A 12,499-nucleotide genomic window follows, 5' to 3' on the forward strand; every position below is an offset into this window, starting at 1 on the left:
ATGATATGTGTCCTTGGCCCCTTCCTTTCTCTCTCTCCCTGCTTCCTCACTGCCATGAGATGAGCAGCTTTCCTCCACCATGCCCTTCCGCCATGTTTTTGCCTCAAGCCAGACAACTGTGGACTGAATTCTCTGAAACCATGAGTCAAAATAAAGTTTCCTCCTCTAAGCTGTTCTTGTCAGGTATTTTGGTCACAGCAATGAAAAGCTGACTAACACAGGAGCCTAGGAGCATGGGCCCCCATGGCTTCAATGATGATTGCAGTGAATCTGTGCAAACTAGAAGCAGTCATTATATCACAGTTACGGGACTCACAGAAGAGGATGCAGAGCTCTTAACTTTGGGAAGACAACACCACACGCCAGACACCAGTTGGTGGCAAATAGCCTTGTTACCGTTAGTGGTAAACTAGATATAGAAACCAGAGTGGATTCAAGAGTCTCCTATCTAAAATATTCCTTGTATTACTTGTACTTCAGTGTGCCCTTGGGTGAGAAAGGGGTAGCATTATAGTTAGTACCACCGGGGATGCTCACAACCCACAGCCAATCTTATCTGTATCTGTGATCTGTGTAAATTTAAAAGCCATCTGTCTTGGAAAGAAAGGCGAAGAATCATGGAAATAATGTTGCAAAATATCCTTGTAAAACTAAAAAGTGATTTTATATGCTAGCTGTTATCTATTATCATGATCATTATCATGGCTTTAGGAAAGAAAGGGCCTTTACTTTGAATCCGGATGAGGATGAAGCCCACATGGGCCGCTCCCACCCACATCTGACTAAGATGCTCCCAAGGTTTGTCCTGAGCAGTCTGGTGGTAATTGGTGACCATAGATTTTGATGTAACCTAGACATCAGCTGAGGCCTCTCTCCTGCAACTCTGCTACCCCAAACATAGGTAAACTTGACCCAAATTGCCTGTGGGAGTGCAGGGTTTGCCTCTGGGTTCCCTGAGTTCTCTACAGACAGGAAACTCGGTTCCGTGCTCTTTGCATCTGCACCCACAAGCACTCACTCCATTTCACTCTGCTCACCACAGCACAAGCCTTGGCCTTCTGCACAGGCTCCACAGAAAACACGTTTCCCAGAATGTTCTGAATTTAGCAACATATCTGGAAGGTGTGGTGGCTGGGGAGGGCCATGGCAGATGAAGTCTTCAGTAATCTCACTGGCTCTCTCGTGACCCCCCTCTTCTCTGTTCTCCTCCTGAGACAAAAGCTCATTCTTCCCCACATTCTGCTTAACAATTTCCCTGACATCCAGTTCCTGGGAATCCCAACTTCTCCCCTACTAAAAACTAAGAGAAGGAAATGCCCTTCCAGTGACTGAGCTAGAAAAGAGAGCTACCCACTCAACCTGCTGGTAAGCACTGTGAGATCAGAGACAGGGTCTTCAGTCCTGCTGAGACCCACAGTAACCAGCCCAGAGCTCAGCTAATAAATACGATAATTAGAGTCAATTCTCATTACTGGTAATACTTAAGTTCTATGAAGTCCCCGCACGCACAATGAATGAGCAGACACTGAGCTAGTGCTCCTAGGGGAAATAAAGGGTTCGGTTCTGCAAGGCTCTGGTCACAACATTTTCATCAACTGATCAATATATAACCTTGTTTTATGTTTGCTTCTGTTTAAAGACAACATATTTAATACACGTTGTGGATTCATTAACATTGAACTCAAGGCCAATAGCACTTAAACCCATGGCCAAAAAGAAGACTTATCTAACACACATATCTTCCCCACAAAGAGGAACACTAGGCAACATTTCAGCACTATGCTTGGGCTCCTTTTGAACAGCAAATTTTTTTAAAAAGCACAAAAAATTCAGAAAAGGGTGCTGTTAAACACAGACCACAAAAAGGACCCTTTCTTACAGTCTGAGAGCTGAAACAAGAAGGTAGTTCACCTTGTTCAACCTGAGCAAGGAACTCAAATTTTTTACCACTCCGCACATGTCTTCGAGGGTCAACAAACACACCATACATATTGATTCAAGGGTGATAAATTTTAACAAATAGGCCAGTTGGGAAATATGAAATCCAGGAATGATGAAGATTAACTATAGAGGAATACAATGGAGTACTATTTGGCAATAAAAAAGAACAAACTATGGATACAAACAACAATCTGGAGGACTCTCAAAGGCATCACGCTGAGTGAAAGAAGCTAATCTTGGAAGCTGACATGCCCTGTGATCTCATTTGCATTACCTTCTTGAAAAGACGAAACTATAGTGACTCAGCAGATCAGTGGTTGCCAGGGAAGAGGAGTACAGCTATAGGAAAGGGGGAGTGCAGGGGAACTGGGGGAGAGGATCACACTGTGCTGTGTCCTGATTGTCACAGTATTAACATAAATATGGAGATGTGTTAAAATTCACAAAATTTTAAAAGAGAAAAAAGTTGTTTTAAGTGTATGATGACTTATGAAATAAAATACATGCATACGTCCATACCATTATGAGGAACCAGAGGTGAGATGCCCCTGGCTTCCATCAGGGCTGCCCTGCGGCATGAAATGGGGCCCCACAGAAAGGTGAGGGTGGCCATTTGAGGCCTTTGTGTCAGCCTTGTCAACTGCCACCTGTATGCTGGGATTATGACTTCAGGCTACCTTCAAGTGGCTGAAACGGCCTGCTAGTCACCCAAAAGGGGAAACCAGCCAGTCCTGAGGTGTCTCCGTCACTTTCCATTTATTTATTCCTCTGGGAGAAGACCCTACTCCTACAGGGGCCCAGGGCATTGGTTTTATATCCACACACAGTGATCCCCCCTTAGAAGTTAGTGTTGCCCCTAGCAACCAGCTCTCTCTCCCAACTGCTTTGAATACAGACTGCCTTAGGAAGACTGCTCCTTGCAACTGATTTCTAAAAGACCTTTCCCATCACAATGTGAACAAAACATTTTTAAACAAAAAATTTAACAAGATTTTAAAACAAAGATCCAAAGTATTTTTATCATATTCTGACGATGTGTTTGCTGAGTGGCTTGAGGGGAATTCATTGTACTTTGCAAAGGAAGAAAAAGAGAATAATGGTGGCAGATCATGAAATGCTACCTGTTCTGAGAGACCTGTGACAGGTAAAAATGAGATAATGTGATATTCCAGTAAAACCCCCTAGTATAGGTCTAAGCCTGTACGAGGTGCTTAATAAGTTCCAGAGGAAATCAAGACAAATTCCCAAGTACAAAAGGGCTGTACATTATAATTACTAACACCCACAAACTTATTAAACATCCTCTATCTGGTGGGATCTGTACTGGGTACCACAAATAATACAGCAATGAGCAAGACATGGTCCATACCTTCCGGGGGTTCCAAGTCTAGTGGGAGAAAGATATACATAAAAAATTAAATTCTTAAATTTAAACAGCTAAATTATAATTGTTGTTTAGCCCTTATAGCCCCTTTTCATCTCCTCCATCTTTCCTGCTAATTCTCAGGCATCACTGTACTACCAAGTAGAAAAATAAATGCTGGAATAAAATATAACATGTATGCTAGGGGGAAAAGAGAAAGAGGGAGTGTATTAATTGAGGCCTTTGGTTGCAAGTGACATAATCCCAACTCATGAACATAAACAAAATAGCAAGCACTTAGATTCACATAATCTAGAAAAACATGAGACTCAGATGGATATTGACAGGAAATTCTGTTCTTCTGTGGGACTTTGTCCTTTTCAGCTTTTATTAAAGAAGTCTAGCACCAAGTACCACTGGCTATATTTAGAACATTCACAGCCTAGGGCTCAGTCACCCATGCAGATTCAGCAATAAAAAGAATTTTATTGAAGCTACGGTGAGGAGCAGAAAACAGGTCTGACCCTTTCAGGAGTCCATCTGATTGAACAGTTGTTCAGGGTACTGGCCTCATTCAGGAAGAGCCAATGCCTACTAGATTGCCACCACTGAAGCCCAACAAGATGATGGATTCGAAGGCCCTGCACATTCCTTGCTCCCATGGGCCTCTGAACACAGGCAGTGTGGACTGCAGTAAAAGCTCAGCCCTGGACATTGTCAAACCATGGAAACACGCAGTGATGTAACACTGTAAAACAGAAGCAAAAATGTTCAGGGTAGAATGTTTGAGACTACTGAGATGTTGCCAATACAGTGAAAAGAATTTGATCTTTGGAAATGAACCTGGCTTAAATCTCACTTCTGCTACTTACTGCCTGTGAAGTTTTCTGAGTTGACAGCTTTTCTTTTGTTAAATGGGAATAATGATACCTGTCTCACAGGGGATAAATGGGAGCTAAGGAGGTAAATTTCATTTTATATATATACGTAGTTTGTTTTGTTTTGAACTCTATGCCCTCTTTTCATCTCCTCTACCTTCTCTTCCAATTCTTAAGCATCAATTTTTTTTCATTTGTCCTTCATACATCCATCTAATATTTACTAAGCACCTGCTCTGTTTCAGGAAATATGCAATATATTGAATATATTGAGAATACTGATATTAATAAGATAGGCCTCCCTACCCTTTAGTTAATTATAGTTAAATAAGAGTGATAAAACAATTATGAAACAACATGTAGGAGAAGCACACAAAAGTACAAATAATCCCTTAAATCTGCATACTAGTTTTCTATTTTTATACCCAGTACAGTAGTCCCCTTTATGTGCAGTTTCACTTTCCATGGTTTGTTATCCACAGTCAACTGTGGTCCAATAGTAAATGGAAAATTCTAGAAATAAACAATGATAAGTTTTAAATAAAGCACTATTCTGAGTATCATGATGCACTCTAGAGCCATCGTTCTCTGTTCTATCAGTATGTGAACGATTCCCTTGTCTACTTGTCAAGGCTGTATATACTACCTACCTGTTAGTCATTCTGTACCCCCTCGGTTATCAGATTGACTGTTAATATACCACAGTACTTATGTTCCAGTGTCCATTATTTTACTTAATAACAGCCCCAAAGTATAAGAGTAGTGATGCTGGAAATTTGCATGTGCCTGAAAGAAGTCATGAAGTGCTTCTTTTAAGTAAAATGTTGAGTATTCTCAATGAGAAAAAAAATATGTTGAAGTTGCTAAGATCTAAGTAAAAATGAACCTTATTTCAATGAAATTGTGAAAAAAGGAAAAAGAAATTTGTATTAGTTTTTCTGTCACACCTCAAACTACACAAGTTATGGCCACAATGTATGATAAAGTACATAGTAAAGATGAAAAAAGACACTAAATTTGATGGTGCATGTATAGGAGGAAACGTAGTATATATGTATCTAAGGTTCAGTCCTATTTGTAGTTTCATGCATCCACTCTGGGACTTAGAACACATCTCCTGCACATAAGGGGGATCACTGTATCTCATTAATTCTACAAAAAAATACACCAGTGACATTATTACTCCCATCTTCCTTAGGAAGAAACTGAAATGATGTATCAGTAACACAACTAAAATGTTCCACAGTTGGTTAGAGGTAGGAACAAGTCCTACTACCCATGTTAGAGTGCCAAGGACGATTAAGAGTTTATTGATGGGGCAGTGTTTTAATAATACTTTCGAATAATAGAAATGACTAACAAAGTTGCAACCACTGCAACCAAAACAAAAAAAAATAGGAAAGGAGTTAAGCAAATGATACAAAGTATACCATCAAGGGTAGCGGAGTCCTTGCACAAGCCCATGCAGTTTGCCATTTGGGCAGAAATGTCTAGAGTAATGCATGAGTAGTGCAGTCATACCAAAGTGCTCCTAAGTTTTCTTTTCAATCTTGCTAAAAATGTTGTAGTTTAGAACTCTGATACACTACACAGTAATAGGCTGATTCTCAAGTCTATAGCCTGTCTCATATTTATATTTTTTATTTCTTTGGGGCATCAAGATGGTCTTTGGCTTCTACTCCCTCAATCACCATAATACATTTCTTTGAAGCAAATACTGTATGTGATTTTCCCAGGATGACACAGCCAGTGGCAGTAAACTGCAAGGAGAGGCCAGGTCTTGAGATGTCAGTTCTCCTGCCTGTTGCCAATCACATGGTGCAGTCTGTTCAGATGCCAGAGGCAGAAAAGGATCCCTAAGTTCCTAGATGCCACAGTTGGGTCTGACCTGCCTGGAGGACTCTCCTGTCACAATCTGAACTTTTTCCTTTTCCTCCCTGATCTTCATCAGGGCGAACCTAGACAATATTCAGGTCCTTTAATTTAGAGGAGTGAGGTGAATGTGTGCCTTCATGCTGTGTTAGACCAGTGGGAGAGAGACTGGAGAGGAGTTGAAGATGGGGGTGGTTTAGGACTGACTCCCAAGAGACAGCCTACGCTACCCACAAGCACAATGATCTCTGTCAGTCAGGAACCCATGATCCACCCTGACATTGCCAGAATCAAAAACACCTCCTGTGATGGAGAGAGACAGCCTCTTCCTGACTGGGTGTGGGTCTTGGAGTGTTAGAATAGAGCCCCTTGCCTGAGCTGGGTTTGAGTCCCAGCTCTGCCACCGTCTAGGTGTGTGATCTAGGCAAACCTCTTAAATGGAACTTAGTTTTCTTTTCCACCAAATAGGGGCAATGATGGTAATAATAACATCTGTGCTGCTGAATTGGTGTGAGACACAAATGAGTTCATTTATGCAAATACATTTTGTCAACTGTAAGAGTAAGTAAATGCTTTTCTTGTTATCTTTGTTATTATTGTTGACAAGTGAGCATTGGGGAGGAGTGTGTGAATGTCCTGGAGATCCTGCAGGAAACTTCCAAAACTGCTCTAGGTAGAGAGGGCAGGAAAGCTTTGTGTGAAATAAAGTCATAGAGAATTCCACAACCAGGGACAGAAGAAAATTCTGGTCTTTGAGATTGGACTTTTTTTTTTTTTAAATCTCAGAAATTGTAAAATAGTTATAGAAAGAAGAGTAGATAAAATGGGGGAACAAATGGGACATTTTCCCAGCTGGGCAGGAGGATGCTGATTGAGTACAATCAATGCCACCAGCCTGCTAACGAGACCCAATCAGGCGGGGCGATTAGAGATATTCTTCGAGGAAAGAAGCCTGACAGCTGCAGGAAAGTTTCTGCTTTTCTGTAGGAGAGAGAGCTGGAAGACAGCAGAGTGGTGTGGCAGAGAGGGAAGGAAAAAGGGGAAATGGAATCATCCGAACATGAGCACCCACCCAGCCCTTCCTTGAAGTCAAAGAAGAGAAGAGGGTAAAAATTCTCTTCTTTGACTTCCTGCACAGGGTAAGGACATCCTGCACTGACTCTGTTTTCTTAGACATTGATGTTCATAGTCATTTCCTCTGGTTTCTCTCTTCCTGCCAGACAGGGGGTCTACCCTGGCTCTACTGCAGTTTGCCTTGAGACAGGAAAGGATAAAGTCCCTCACAAGAATCCCAGTTCCACCTGTTACAGATTACAAATGTTACGGGTTCCTCCTGTATAAGATCTCATTTGGGCCTCACAGAAACCTATGAAGGCAGGAGTTTTTAATATCTTCCCTACCTGAAGGGTGAATTTAGTGCAGGTCATTTCATTATGTATGTATTGAGCATCAACATTGCACACAGCTTTCATGTTAAGTTGGATTACACATAGTATCCGCTCTCAGGGAGTTCAAGATCTAGTGGGAGAGAGAGATATACCATGTCAATGGTGTGTGGTAACTCTTCCTTTCAGTAGAATGGAAAGTTTAAGGCATGCAAAAAGAATTCAACTTTAAAAATCATTTTGCAAAATAATTGATTCAAAAAAGAATCACCAATAGATGCTAAAACTGCTCAGTGCAAAGTAAATGAGGACTAGATTATTTATAATCTTCAAGTATCAATCTCAAAATATCTCTCAATACACTTCTAATTAATGACCAAAAAGGAAATGATGAGGATGATACATCACCAAGAGATCAAAGTAACTCAGACTAAGACTGGAGCAAATTGATACCATGTGCCTCTTAATATAATACATTGAAGAAGACACAACACAATTTACGTAGTTCTCCAGCCCAAAATTCTTAGCCTGAAATTAACCATGAGGAAACTATCACACATATTCAAACAGATGGGCATTCTACAAAACAATTGGCCTGCACTCTTCAAAACTGTCCATGTCATGGAAGATAAAAGCTGAAGAACTGTCCCAGTTTAGAGCCCAAAGACATATCATAGCTGAATACAATATGTGATGTTATATTGGGCCACAGATCAGAAAAAGAACTGCTCTATAGGACATATCAGCAAAATGGAAAATTTGCAAAATTTGAATATGAAATACATAATAACAGAAGTCTGTTTGGAATGAGTAGATGAGTGTGTGGCATAATTCTAATGCCTGCTTGGCATCTGCATGTTGATGTCTGAAAGATTTCTCATACTTAAGTATTGATTCTTCCCACTGCAAACCTGTAACTATCTTATTTTCCAAGTGGGTCAATATCATCCCCAACTACACAGTTGCTCAAGTCAAACACCTAGAAGACATCCCTGATTTCTCCCTTCCTGTTACTCCCATAACCTGTCAGCAGTTCCTCATGACTTTACCTTCAAAGTATATTTCATATTGATCTACTACTTTTCATTTTTCTACCACTCTGGTCCAAGCCACCACTATCTTATGGGAGGATCACAGCAATAATCACTTTAATGTCCTATAGAAGTCATTATTAACATGGAAGTTAAAGAAATCTTCTTTACTCGTGAGTCAATACATGTCATTGCCCTGCCTAAAACTCTCCAAAGTTCTCTTAGAGCTTAGAAGAGAATCCTAAAATCTTCTATCTATTTCCTGAAAGAATCCTTTACTCCCATAGCCTCAGGACTGAGAGTTCTGATAATCAAACACAGAGTATCATCATACAAGTGACTGAATTACAACACAAGTTGTATTCTCCACCTTGCAGAGTATCTTCTGGTAAAATCATGGCATTGGTTGAGAAAAAAAAAATGGAATCATGAAAAGTGAAATGGGTACCTATAGGCAGAACTCAATTAATCTGCAGAGTTTTCTTTGTAGACTACATAATCTGCAGAGACCTTTCTACCCCTGCCTGATGAGGGTGCATTCTTTGCCTAAAGAAACTTCTATGGCCTTCCCTAAGGTAGTTATCTTGCAAGACATTGATGATGCTTCTCAGGACCTATGCCTTTCAATCCTCTTTGCTTCCAGATCTACAACTAAACTCAAGTTCCAACCTGTCTCAAAGGATAAAAATGTTAGTCAACTTTGCATCACTGTGACTAAAATACCTGACAAAAGCAACTTAGAGAAAGAAAAGATTTTTTGTTTGTTTGTTTGTTTGTTTGTTTTTCTTTATTGTTGTTGTTTTTGTTTTTGGCTCACCATTTTAAAGATTCAGTTCATGGTAGGCTGACTCCATTGCTCTGGGCCCAAGATAAGGCATAACATCATGGCAGAAGGACATGGTGGAGGAGCACTGCTCTGCTGGTTATGGTGGCCAGAAGCAGAGAGAGAAAGGAGACAGGACCACCAGGAAGATAAACCCTTCCAGATCATTCCCCCAGTGATCCATCTTCTTCAGCCATGCCCCACCTACCTACAGTTATCTCCAGTTAGTCCATTCAAAGTAGGATGGACTGATTGGGTTACAGCTCTCATGATATAATCACTTCATATCCAAACATTCCTACATTAACATGGCAGCTCAGAGGAAACATTTCATAGCCAAACCATAACAGTAAGGTGGCAAGTAGGAGCTATGAAAAGATCTATTACACATCAAAAGAGCTACATTACTTTCCAAACCTCCACAGAAATCTGGAAAATATGTGTAGGAAGACATATTAAGAGTATGGTGGGGGTATAAAATATTGTGGAATGAGACAGACATCATTACCCTACGTACATGATGATTATGTGAATGGTGTGAATCTACATCATGAACAACCAGAAATGAAAATTTGTACCCTATTTGCATACAATGAATCAAAATGCAGTCTGAAAAAAATAAAATAAATCAATAAGAGCATGGGATCAGGTAGAGGAAATATAAAGTTGAACAGGTTAAATTTATTGATGTGGACTCACTAAGCAGAAAGTTTGGACTCAAGTTTAGCTTTAGGGGGTAGAAAGGGTTAGGAGTAATATTCCATTGTGTACATTCACCACATTTTCTTTATCCATTCATCTGTAGAAGGGCACCCATATTGTTTCCATAGCTTGGCTATTGTGAATTGAGCTGCTATAAACATTGATGTGGCTGCATCACTGTAGTAAGCTAATTTTGAGTCCTTTGGGTATAAACTGTGGAGTAGGATAGCTAGGTTAAATGGTGGTTCCATTCCAAGTTTTCTAAGGAATCTCTACACTGCTTTCCAGAGTGGCTGCACCAATTTGCAGTCCCAACAGCAACCTATGAGTGTAACTATTTCCCCACATCCTCACCAAAATTTATTGTTACTTTTGTATTCTTAATAATTGCCATTCTGACTGGAGTGAGATAGAATCTCAGTTTAGTTTTAATTTACATTTCTCTAATTGCTAGAGATGTTGAACATTTTTTCATATATTTGTTGACCATTCATATTTCTTCTGTGAAGTGTCTGTTTAGTTTCTTTGCCCATTTATTGATTGGGTTATTTGGTTGTTGGTGTTTTTTTTTTTTTTTTTTCTCACCCTTAAGTTTTTTGAGTTCTTTGTATATCCTGGAGATTAATGCTCTATCTGAGATGCAGGTAGTAAAGATTTTCTCCCATTCTGTAGGTTCTGTTCATGTTCTTGATTATCTACTTTGCTGTGAAGAAGGTGTTTAGTTTGATGGCATCCTGTTTATTGATTCTTGATTTTCCTTCTTGTTGTTTTACTGAGGACGTCTCTATTCAGTAGGCTGAGGCAGGAGGATTGCAAATTCAAAGCCAGCCTCAGCAACTTAGTGAGGCCCTGTCTCAAAGGGGACAAAGTGTAATGAAGGCAAGGAAGGGGAGATGGGAGTAGGAAAGAGAGTAGAATGAATCAGATATAACTTTCCTATCCTCATCTATGAATACATGACCAGTGTAACTCCACATCATGTTCAAGAATGGGACCATAAGAATGGGATCAAAATTGTAAACTGTAAAGGATCACACACCATGTCAAATGTATAATATGTCAAAATACACCCTACTGTCATGTATATCTAAAAACAACAAATAAAATAAAGAAAGGGTTTGGCCATTTTTCTTGTGGACTGAACTACAGACCCGGACATGGCCTGTACTGGTTGAAGTTGATGTGCCCAAACTGCTTTGGTATACTGTAGAGGAAGATATCCAAAGACATGGGGAGGCTGGGATATGTGAGTAAATTTATCATGCAAAAACCTATTCACCCACTCCAGGAGAGTCCAGAGGACACACCTTTCCCCAGAACTATAAGAAATAAACTTGTGAAAGGAGCCATGGCATCTTTTAAAAGTTCACTGTCACTCTTTTAAGTAGGTCAGAAATTATAGTGGGAACTGCTACCATTGAGCTGGGATCCCTAAAATCAGTGGGTATCATAGAATTATGGGTAGTAGAGCTTAAGTGGTGGTACTTAATTGCAAAAGTTCAAGTGGGCATGTTACTGTAAGGGACAGAAATGTCAAAGCAATAATCAGAATAGTCTGACCTCGAGAACTATGGAATTGGCCAGTTGATCATGGTGTCCCTAGAAAACAAATAGATGTGCAGTCTACTAAATCATTACCTGATAGGTATAAGCAAAAGAGTTCTAGGTCAAGGAACAGAAGTCTTATTTTAATCACAAAAATAGTCATGGCCCTTCAGTCAATTCCCAAACTTGAGCCAGTTTATAGATTCAGAGTTCTTTGAATGAAAGGGAATCCAACTACTTTTAAGGAAAAATCTTGCTACATTGCCAAAAATGCATACTGTAAATCTTTCTCCCAGCCTTCTCCAAGAGTATCTATAGCCATTTTCAGGGTAACTGCACACTGAAGAAAGAGAAATAATAACAACTTTGAGGGATTATTGAACATTGACTCTAAATTAAATCTTAGAGCTCTAAAATGTCACTGTCGTCAACCAATAAGGGCAACATCTTATAGCCAATCAACAAAATTTTAGCTCTTTTCCAACTCACCAGTTGATCTGTGAGCCCATTTTGTTATTTTCCCAGCTTTGGAGTGCATAATTGGAGTAGACACACTCAGCAACAGAATGCTTACTTTGGTTCTTGGTCTGGTGGAGAGGACTATGATGGTGGGAAAGGTAAAGTGGAAGCCATGATAACATCATCTACCACAGATGCAATAAAACAAAAGTAATAAAACATTCCTGGAGAAATTCCAATATTAATGCTGTAGAAGAGAGAGAGTAATACATTTTCCTTGCCTATCTCAAGGGCCATGCTAACACCACCTGCCATAGCAACACAGATTAATAAGAGAAAAGCACAACAAATGTATTTAACTGATGTTTTATATGACCTGGAACCTTCAGAAATGAAGATCATGAAGGAAAGTTCAGGAAAAACTGCATAGTTTTATGCTAAGTAGATAGCTCTAGGTAAACATAATTGAACACAAAGATGGTATGATCTAATGGTAACAA

The sequence above is a fragment of the Sciurus vulgaris genome (assembly GCF_902686455.1).
Source record: "Sciurus vulgaris genome assembly, chromosome: 11".
NCBI lineage: Eukaryota > Metazoa > Chordata > Mammalia > Rodentia > Sciuridae > Sciurus > Sciurus vulgaris.